Raw genomic sequence first — 10,487 nt, forward strand, 5'->3', positions numbered from 1 at the left:
TGTGTCTAAACAGAGATGACATGTGGATGTGCTGGCACGAGCAGCGCTCTCGGCTCCCCACCACCGCATCTCACGCCCCTGCCAGAAAAGCAGCCGCGGTTGTTTTCTTTCCCCTTCTTTTTTCTTTTTCTTCTCTTTCCCCCCCACCCCCCCTCCGAAAAGCAGCTCTCTGCCAGAGAAAACCGAATCATTGTTTGTTTTAATGGTTGTTCCATTCCTCAGGTTTATCCCGACTTAAAAATACCAATAAAGTAGAGAATGTGCTTGACAACTGGAATGATGCTTATGTTAATTTGGGTACGCTATTGCATCTATCGCCCGAGGAGTTCTTCCTGTCACTTTTCATTAAACAGCTTTTCTACTGACTGACATGTTTGTGGAAATGTATCCCCGTGACTTATTCCCATCATAACATGACAGCGTATTTACAGTATACGATGTATCATCAGATCTTTCTCAGGGCAAACATCTAATTACACATTGGCAGACCGTTATACTAACAAATGCATGAATTGGGAAGACGTGTTAAGAAAACACATAAACTATTGTGGTTTCCTTTCACATACGAGATTCTTTTTTAAATTATCTGTTAAGGTTGGATGTTGATGCTAGCCAAATCCTTAGTTCCTGCAGGCGGTGTGATTTGCAAGTGACACCTTCCTGTGAAACAGGATGTCTCCATTTAGACTGACTCACAATACAAGGTGAGCAGCACATATTAAAGATCCCCTCCAGACATGTTTTAAGACATATAAAAATACCCTGCTTTCAATTATAATTTGGTATGGTGTTGACATGTGTGTGTGTGTGCTCAAAGTTTCCAAACTACATATATATAAGTTGCATAATGGATCGTGATTGGCTTCTAAAGTAGTTGTGATGTCACAAAATTATGCTTGTGAGTACATGTCTTGAACTCAAATGAGGTAAGAAACTTTCCCCTTCAGTGGATGAATGTGAAACATCCAAGTTTTTGAGTGGAGGTGGATTTTAAAGCTATAAGATCATTGCAGCTCCTAGATTTTTCTACATTTTAATGCTTCTTCTCTCTCTAATGTATATCTGTTGTAGTCCTAGGCATTTATTTGCCCAGCGTGAGAATGGAGTTGAATGGTTTTAAAGCTGCTTTAATTGTTTTTTTGCCATTAAGGGGCAGCAGAGATAATTTGTAAACACAACATTGACATATTATCACCTTATAAAGATAACATGGCTAACATATTGGCAAACAGTTACGTGTTTACCCATCTGGCAGACACATTAGCATTTATTTGGAGTCGTGTTTCTGTCCACGAGCGATTGTAAGTCCAATAGAACTGCAGAGTTGGATGATAATTCACTGCAGGGTTTGTCACTATGAGCAACAACTTTTACATTACACATCATTTGATCCATTTTTAAAGAGGACATATTATGCTTATTTTCAGGTGCATACTTCTATTTTGGATTTCTACTACAACATGCTTACATGCTTTAATGTTCAAAAAATGCTTTATTTTTTATCATGCCGGCTGTGCTGCAGCTCCTCTTTTCACCCTATGTATGAAACGCTCTGTCTGAGCACCCAGTCTGCTCTGATTGGTCATCTGGCCCACTCTGTTGTGATTGGTCAACCAAACCAAACTCTTCGGACTCCTCTTCAGCTCCGCTTTAACTAGCTTTGTTTGAAGGCGTGACAAACTAGCCGCTAGACAGGTATTATACAAATGTGTTACTTGGTGACATCACCATGTTACAGAAGAAAAGGCAGGAATTCAAGCGAGGCGTTTCAGGCAGTTCAGGAGCAGTGTTTCTGTGGGGGAGAGGAACTCCCTTTCGTGTGGACTTTGTAACTTTGCAGAACTTTTACAAACACAAAAAACTGTCTAACACACTAAAGGAAATGGAAAAAGCACTGAAGCATAATAGCTCCCCTTTAAGATAAAAATATTGATTGGTGCAGCTTTAAATGTTAAATACCAAAAGATCTTAATAGGTAAAAGATGCCATCGACTCATTCTAAATGAACTGCTCCCAGGGAGAACTTTTGAGTACTATTAAAATGAGCAATGAGTAACATCTTAATTTTTTTGTGTCACCAGCCAACACTGCTCCTGTGCCTCCCCAGCTGATACGCTTTTTAAAGCTGACAGCGCAGGATCACAGCTATCTGGTAAATGGAAATGCGCTGAAAGCTACCCACACTCAGCGGATTGCTTTGGCTTGCATCATTTCGCTGGCTGAAGTAGTGCTTACTAGGTGGTAATAAAACAACTGCGAGCTGTAACATCGAGTTCAGGGTGAAGACAGCACAGTGCAGCACACCCCCTGGGGAATCTATAGCCCTAAGCCCACGGGTATGTCCACGGGACCTGGCCAAGGCCTGAGTGGGTATCAGGTTTGTCGCAGAGCTCATCAGATTCAGACCTGTCCTGGTTTTGATTTACTGCATCTCAGGACATCACCTGCATCTGGTGTACACTGACAAATCAAACCCCCAGTTGTGGTGGGAGGGCACGGAGTTAACCAAAATGAATCACTTTTATGGATGGTAGAAGTTTACAGGTTCTGGCACTCGGGTACTGAGGGTAAATCACAGCAGTGATCAAGCCACAGTGAAGCACATCGGGCCAGGTGGTATGCAGAGCTGAACACAGAACAGATATGAGGTGTGGTCGAGATGAGGTCACCGAGGACAGCTTGAGAGTGGACGGGATCAGATTTAAGTAAGTATATCCTTCAGAGAACTGCAATGGGTGCAGATGGGATGTCATTTGATATCTTAACAGTCAATAACGTGGATGTAGTGTTTATAGACAGTCATTATGGTAACATTAAGTAGTCCTTGAGTGTTGCTCTAATCAGAACATGATGTGATAAACACTGGGAAGCACTTATGGAAGTCATAATTTCAATACAATGTTCTGTCTGTATAGTAATATTTCTGCTCGTAACAGCTGTGTTATGTACTAACGTAATGTGTTTGTCTCCAAACTTCCCCATCATGTACTATACGGACCTGACAAAGAGCAGCTTTAAATGAAGTGTGAAATGTGAAGCTGGGATGGTGGCCATATGCTTATACTGCAACTGCAGTGTTCTATACTGAAGCACAGGTAAGATCAATCTTCAATCAGTCTGAGGAGATCTACAAAGAAGTTGCTGTAAGGAGCATTACAAAAAGATGAAGCTGAGATGAAAGGCTGTGTAGATTTAGTAATTAAGGATTAACATCAGTACAGAATCAGCAGTATTAAAGGTATGATAAGGATTTTGGTTCATACCTTGGGTCTTTAGATACCTGGACACTCTAATTCATTCCTTTTATTCAATTACGCCCTCAACTCTGCTATTCCTCAAACTATTTGTTTTGTCAAAATTGAAGAAAGTCAAAGTGTTTTCTGTTTTTCTCTAAAACATTGATAGGGGTCATAGGAGACCCGAGATATATAACAGCAGGTTATGTTGTGTTTTCCTGTTTCCTTGTGTGACTGATATTGTAAGGTTCCACAGGCACAAGGATGAAAAAGTTTGTCAGGTTCACTGTCGAGTTTCACTGCGAGCTGTTTCTTTCATATTGATGGGTTTTTGAACTCTGAAAATGAAGACATGCCAGATGCAACTGCTGTTGAGGAATTTGTGTGAAGTGATCAAAAGATGATGCAGAAGCAGGAACTGAAGCTTTGCTAAGAACACAGAGCACGTAGCCATGTCGCAGTGACTCAAAGACAGTGATTTGTAATTACTCTACTGTAATTACTCTACTGTCTGCTCAGTGATGAGAATCACTGAGCAGTTACAGTCTTGTTTGTTGGGTTAGCAAGACTCCATCAGGAAACTCTATCTCGAATACGGTAACGGCACCACTGCGCTATGAAATCTTGTTATTTCCAATGGCTTGCACGGTGCAACAACGGCTTTTTGGGGATGTGCGCTGAACCCAGCGGCGAGTGCAGCTCAAAAAGCATTCTGTGTGAAAGGCCCATAAGGCTTAACTCAGACATATGCTGATGACATGATGCTTTGAGCAAAATGCTAACATGACAATGCTAACATGTTGATGTGTAGTGGGTAATGTTTACCAACTTAGTTTAGTGTGTAGAAACCATCAAGACTGGCTAGATTTTGAAAATGATTTTTCTCCTATGGAGCTAGCAAGACTGACAGTCCGTCCCTTCAGACCTCCCTCCGAAGCCACTCCATATCGTATTATCATTATGAAGGTAGGTAGTCCGGTCCTGCGACAGCCACAAATCAGATTTATTTCTTTTTGTCAGAACATTTGATTTATTGATTGCTGTCGGGATGTAATGAGAATTAAAAAAATATATAACAAAAAAAAAGGTTTCTAAAATACATTAACTACCCTATTTTTAAACTGAATCTGATGGGAATATAATTTTGTTGTTGAGACATTCACTCACATATGTCAGCCTCATGGTGGAGCTAGAGAAAAAAAGGCAGGGAATCACCAAAGTCATTAGGATTCATCCTCTGGGGACTATCAATGTCTGTACAAGAGTTAATGGCGAGCCAGCCAGTAGTAGTATAGTTGTTGAGATATTTCAATCTGAACCAAAGCGACTGACTGACTGACATTGCCATCTCTAGAGACACGCCGGTAGTGGGAGTAAAAAGTGAGAAAGAACTCAACTGTGTCCTGCATTACATATGCAGCATTATATACATTCCACATCCTCTCTTTCTTTCTATCAGCCCTTATCTTATTTCCAGTCCCCTTAACAGAAAAAGTTTATTTCCCCGTTAAAGCAGCTCTGGAGGACAGGTGTAGGTCACCCATTCTATCAGTCCAATCAGTCTGCCACACTCCTCTTCTCCTCTCTGACTCATTTCATTTAGCTATTGACTATTGAAGGTAAGTCCTTATTAGCCTCTTTTATTAACCACTAATTATGCTTCAGACAGCAGCCAGCTGTTTGCACACTGCAGCTTTCCCTCCAGTTAGCGTCCGGGCGTGTTGATGTGTGTATGCGTGTGTGTGTGTGGGTCCAGGAAGGGGGGTGCGTTAAATGAGCCTGTTAGTCACCTGAGGGTGAACTGTTCCATAATAACAGTGATGGAAATGTGCTGTTAGGGGCCCCAGAGTTTTCATGTTGTCTCCTCATCACTCTTTGCAGCGAGGCTGAGCGGTCGGAGCAGGATAACACACCATTTGGAGTTGAACTAAAGAGAGAAGCCCGGTGTTTTTGTTTCCCCAGCTTTTGGGGTTTTGGAGAGCACAACAGCGAGTCCCGAGGCTGAGTCACTCTCTCCTCTTGGTTACGGCTTTTTTGTGTTTTTGTTTGGATCCCTGTGCGTCTCAAATTATACACCTGACCCTCCTCTTTTCCCTGCAAACACACACACACACACACACACACACACCAAAAAACGTTTGATGTCACTTAAGTTCACATGTTTTCTACATGACAACCTCTTCCTGCTTTACAAATCCCCAAAATCCACCTCTGGCCAAGCAGAAAATAACCTCTACAGTGAGCTGGCGAACGGAAAACAACCACAAGTATCACGGATGTGAGTGGAACTGCATTGCGATTCTCTAAATCTTCTCTAAATCCCTCCACCATCGCCCAGCGTGCGGTCTGCCGGGTCGGCTCTCATCATCACCCACCTGGTTAGCAGCACCCTCCCCCACTCCCCCCAAAAAAACATCCACTAGTGTGCTCTCCACAGCAGGCTGCTATAGGCCTGGGGCTGGGCCGCAGGATGGAGAGGTGGAGGGGAGGAGTGTGTTTGTGTGCGTTGATTAGAGGATCAGAGCCTCTAATGATGCCAGGTGGCGGTGGGAGGGCAGTCTCTTGACTCCGGTCCAAAGGCTTCGATTTTGGAGGTGTGGTGCACACTTGGAAGTGCACACACACACACACACACACACACACACACACACACAGAGTCACACCTAATGGTGAAGTGCGTAGTAGGGGAGCTCTTCTAAGAGGCTAAGATGCTTTTGACTGATTGGCAGAGTCTTCAAGTACAGCAGTTACCGTTCTTCATCCTGGATGGATGGAATAATGTGACCCAGACTTTCAACTTCCATCCACATGTCATAGGAAATACTCATCCTAACCATGTTTACAGGATGTGCGCACACTGGAAACACCGTATAAGAAATTAAAGCTGAAGTAGGCCCGTTGGAGCAAATTTGATTTAAAAAAAAAAAAAAAGAAGTTATTTCTATAAAACGGTCACTATATCCTGGCAGTAGTGCATGAGACAGATAATCTAATTTCACAGACCGGAAGAAAAAACAAACAATCCGAGCTGAGCTGGAGTCTTGCCAACTCTGAGCAGCTGTCAATCACTCGCGAACATTTGAGGCGAGAAATAGGCATTACAGTAACAGAATATTAATTCATATTTGATCAGCGCTGCCTAGTTTGACCGTTTGATCTGAGTTTGCGAGTGACTGACGGCTCCCTCCGTTGAATGAACAGCCACAACAATATGAAGGCTCTCTCTCTGACTGTGTTTGGCCAAAGTCTCCCATCACAGGCTAGATTTTTTTAAAGTCTGAAAACAGAGCCATGAGGAGGTGCAGAAGTCTTGTTCTGCCTACTGACGCTTTAATGCCAACATGCAGGCTATTAAAATACTCAGTTCTTTATAGTAGTCTCAGTAGTAGTATACAATACTATGTCGACGTATGGAGCGACGCCTGCAAGCTAGTTCAACTCCAACTGCTACATACACATGACATGCTTCACTCTCCATACCATACCAAACAGACTTTTTTCGACATACTATACTATGACTTTTTCAGGACTTTTTACAACATACTATACTATGACTTTTTTCAACATATACATGACTACTTTGACCTAAATTTCGACATATTATACTATGACTTTGTTCGACATACTATACTGTGACTTTTTTATGACTTTTTTCTACATACTTTACTGTGACTACTATGATTTTTTCAACATACTATTCTGACTTTTTTCGACGCATTATACTATGACTTATTTTACAACTTTTTTTTACGTACTATGGCGTTTTTATGACTTTTTTTTCGACATACTAGACTGTGACTAATTTGACCTTTTGACTTTGACATACTTACTATAACTTTTTTATGACTTTTTCAACATAATGTACTGTGAGGACTATGATTTTTTCAACATACTATAGTATGACTTTTTGACTTTTTTCGACATGCTCCCTGGCACTAGCTCTCCTCTTTTCTGTCTTGCAGGAGTAGGAGGAAGGAAGATCGTAAATGGGATGAGCCACACCTGGGCATGATGTGCTCTCCCCTTCAAATAGCTGCCTTAGTCTGCAGTCTCGCTCTCTCTCTCTGGAAGACTCAACACCCTCAGCAGTATGGCACAGATATGAATTTCTCTTTTGTTCTTTCCACCACACACATTCACACACACACCCATACATGCTACACACCACTGATTTACTGATTTCCACAAGTTGTATTGAATTACTTTTGTTTTTCGTAAAATAAATCAAGTGTTCATTTGCCGCCACCTTGTGTTTGTCTCCCTCTTTGTCGCAGGCTGTGCCATGCTATACTGTGACTATGACTTTTTCGACATAATATAGTATGGCTTTTTATGACTTATTACGACACACTATACTATGACTTTTTTCAACAAACTATAGGCCTGCACGATATGAAGAAAATCTGTGATGTGCGATATCATTGTTCAATATTGCAACGACGATATGACTTGCAATGTATTTACACATACAACAATGCTTAGCCATAAATAAGTCACAGTATAGCATGTGGAAAAAAAGTCATGGTATACTATGTCGAAAAAAAGTCAGTATAGCATGTCGAAAAAAAAATCATACAATAGCATGTCAAAAAAAAAGTCATACTATAGCATGTCCAAAAAAGGTCATAGTATAGCATGTTGAAAAAAAGTCATAGTATAGCATGTCGAAAAAAAGTAATTCTATAGCATGTCGAAATAAAAGTAACAGTATAGCATGTCGAGACACACTTAATCACAACAGGTCTGTAATTTCCTAGTACATTTCATTGACTTTAAAGGACTGCGTAATTTGGTACAAATTATATGAAAAATAGTGTCCTCACTGCTCAGTTGGTAAACTTCCAGTTAATTAATTACTATTCATTGCCAGTAGAGTCTTTTAGGCAGTGCACAGCAGGTCAACTGAACATGCAACATGTGTCCGAAGGATAGAGCGTACAATTGAACAAGAAGAATAAAGTTTCCAATAGTAAATGAACCATGACTGAATGTTCGTTGGGTTTAAATGAAGCAGTTCTTTCAAGGAACTTTTCCTATAATTAGTACCAGTTTACAATGTTCTTTCTAGAAAAAGTACCACGAAATAAGTAGGAAATTGTTACTGTAGGACTTTACAGACCCGTAAAATAAAGCAGTTTGACGCTGTTTCTGCAGAGTATCTATTAGTCAACATTTTAAGTGGCTGATAATAACTCTACTCACAAGCTGCCTGTTTTCCATAATGGACCTATGGATTATGGCACTATTAATGTTTGTTAGATGTGCTTTTACTGCTGGATACTGACGGACATTTTGGTATGAAACTCCTCAGCTGTTTCGAAGATATTGTGCAAAAATAACCTGTATATTTAGCAAAAGCTGGCAAGATCGAAGACATGGTCATCATGGTCTAAGATGCATTTAATAGCTCTGGAAAAAACTACTTGAGTTTTAAGATTTTTATGTCAAAAATAATCTTCAGTCGCCGCTCTGTCCACAACTTACTTTTACTTTCTTATTATTTTCCATCTAGAGGTTAATTCCATCATAAACCTGAGGAATAAAAGCTAGACGTCTGTAGAGCTCATACTGTAGTGTGTGGTCTGCTGGAGCTGATGTGCCCCAGGTGGTGCAGAGCCTTCATCCAGCTTCCAAAGTGACTGTCCAGGTCTAAATTGGACAGGAGACAGAGGAGAGACACAGTCAGCGAGGGGACCTGAGGCACGTGGCTGCGCTCCACATTATATAAATCCACACCACTTTTATGGGCTCCATCAGGGTAGAGATCTAAATCTGGGTTAACAAGCAGAGCTTACCACTAAGAGCCCAGGGCACCAGAAAAGAGAAGAAAAGTCTTCTTCCTGAAATTCATTTCCCATAAATCATCTCAGGCCCGAGTCTTTGAAGTGGCTTTCTTAGACTTTGGACAGGAAGTGTGGGGATTAGAGCTTTTTTTCCAACCCAAAGAGGGAGAGGAGAGGAGAGAAGAGGAGAGGAGAGGAGTGGAGGGAAGAGGAGGAATCAGGAGAGGTGAGGAGAGGAGAGAAAGGGAGGAGAGGAGAGGAGAGGAGAGGAGAGGAGTGGAGGAATCAGGAGAGGTTAGGAAAGGAGAGAAAGGGAGGAGAGGAGAGGAGAGGAGAGAAAGGGAGGAGAGGAGAGGAGAGGAGAGACAAGGAGAGGAGAGGAGACGAAAGGAGACGAGAGGAGAGGAGAGGAGAGGAGAGGAGGGGACAGGACAGGACAGGAATAGAGGAGAGGAGAGGAGAGGAGAGGAGAGGAGAGGACAAGACAGGAGAGGAAGAGAGGAGAGGAGAGGAGGGGAGGAGAGGAGGAATCAGGAGAGGTGAGGAGAGGAGAGGAGAGGAGAGGAGAGGAGAGAAGAGAAGGAATCAGGAGAGTTAAGGAGAGGCGAGGAGAGAAGAGAAGAGAAGAGAAGAGAAGAGAAGAGAAGAGAAGAGAAGAGAAGAGAAGAGAAGAGAAGAGAAGAGGAGAGGAGAGGAGGGGAGAGGAGAGGAGAGGAGAGGAAGCCACAGCTCCATTGTGATGCTGAGAGCAGCTGATAATCCACACATAAATAGAAACTGTGAACAAAAAGGAAACACAGCATGCAGAAGAATATGTGCTAAGCCTTATTTGGACGCTCATTGTTCGCTGCTTGTCATCTTCTGTGCATGGAGGAGAGGAGGAGAGGAGGAGAGGGGAGGAGTGCTGCTGGGCCGGCACACCGCCAGATGCAAATATTGTGGAATAAATGGTGCTAAAGCTCAACTGTGCCACTTTGCACCTAAGCCTGTGTTGAATTAACACTGTTATCATAAACAAAACATTATGTTAGTGTGGAAGTGGGTTGAGCGTCGACAGATGGTTAAGAGCATTAGGGAGATACCTGCCAAAGGGCGCCTTTCACCCCCTGTTTGGGATATTAAAATTCACAGGCGAGCCATGGCTGCAAAAGCGCCCGTGGCATATGGCCCGGTAAATATTGACTGATATTTTAATTACCCTTTGCATAATCTAATAATTAATCACAAACATTACAGTTTCACCTTTCGCCGCCGCTGCTTCATGGGTTCAGAATCACTCTCTGTGGAGACTCAGGATGAAGTGCTGTCACATCGAGGAGATGATGGTTAACGTCCAAGTATTCAGATCCTTAATTCAGCAAAAAGGCCAATACTACAATAAAAACATATCACATTAAAAAGGAAGCCCTGGATTAGTAGTCATGGTGCAAAATGCCACCTTTTATAGTGTTATATGTATTATTTCATT

The sequence above is a fragment of the Sebastes umbrosus genome, chromosome 21 (genome assembly GCF_015220745.1).
Source record: "Sebastes umbrosus isolate fSebUmb1 chromosome 21, fSebUmb1.pri, whole genome shotgun sequence".
NCBI lineage: Eukaryota > Metazoa > Chordata > Actinopteri > Perciformes > Sebastidae > Sebastes > Sebastes umbrosus.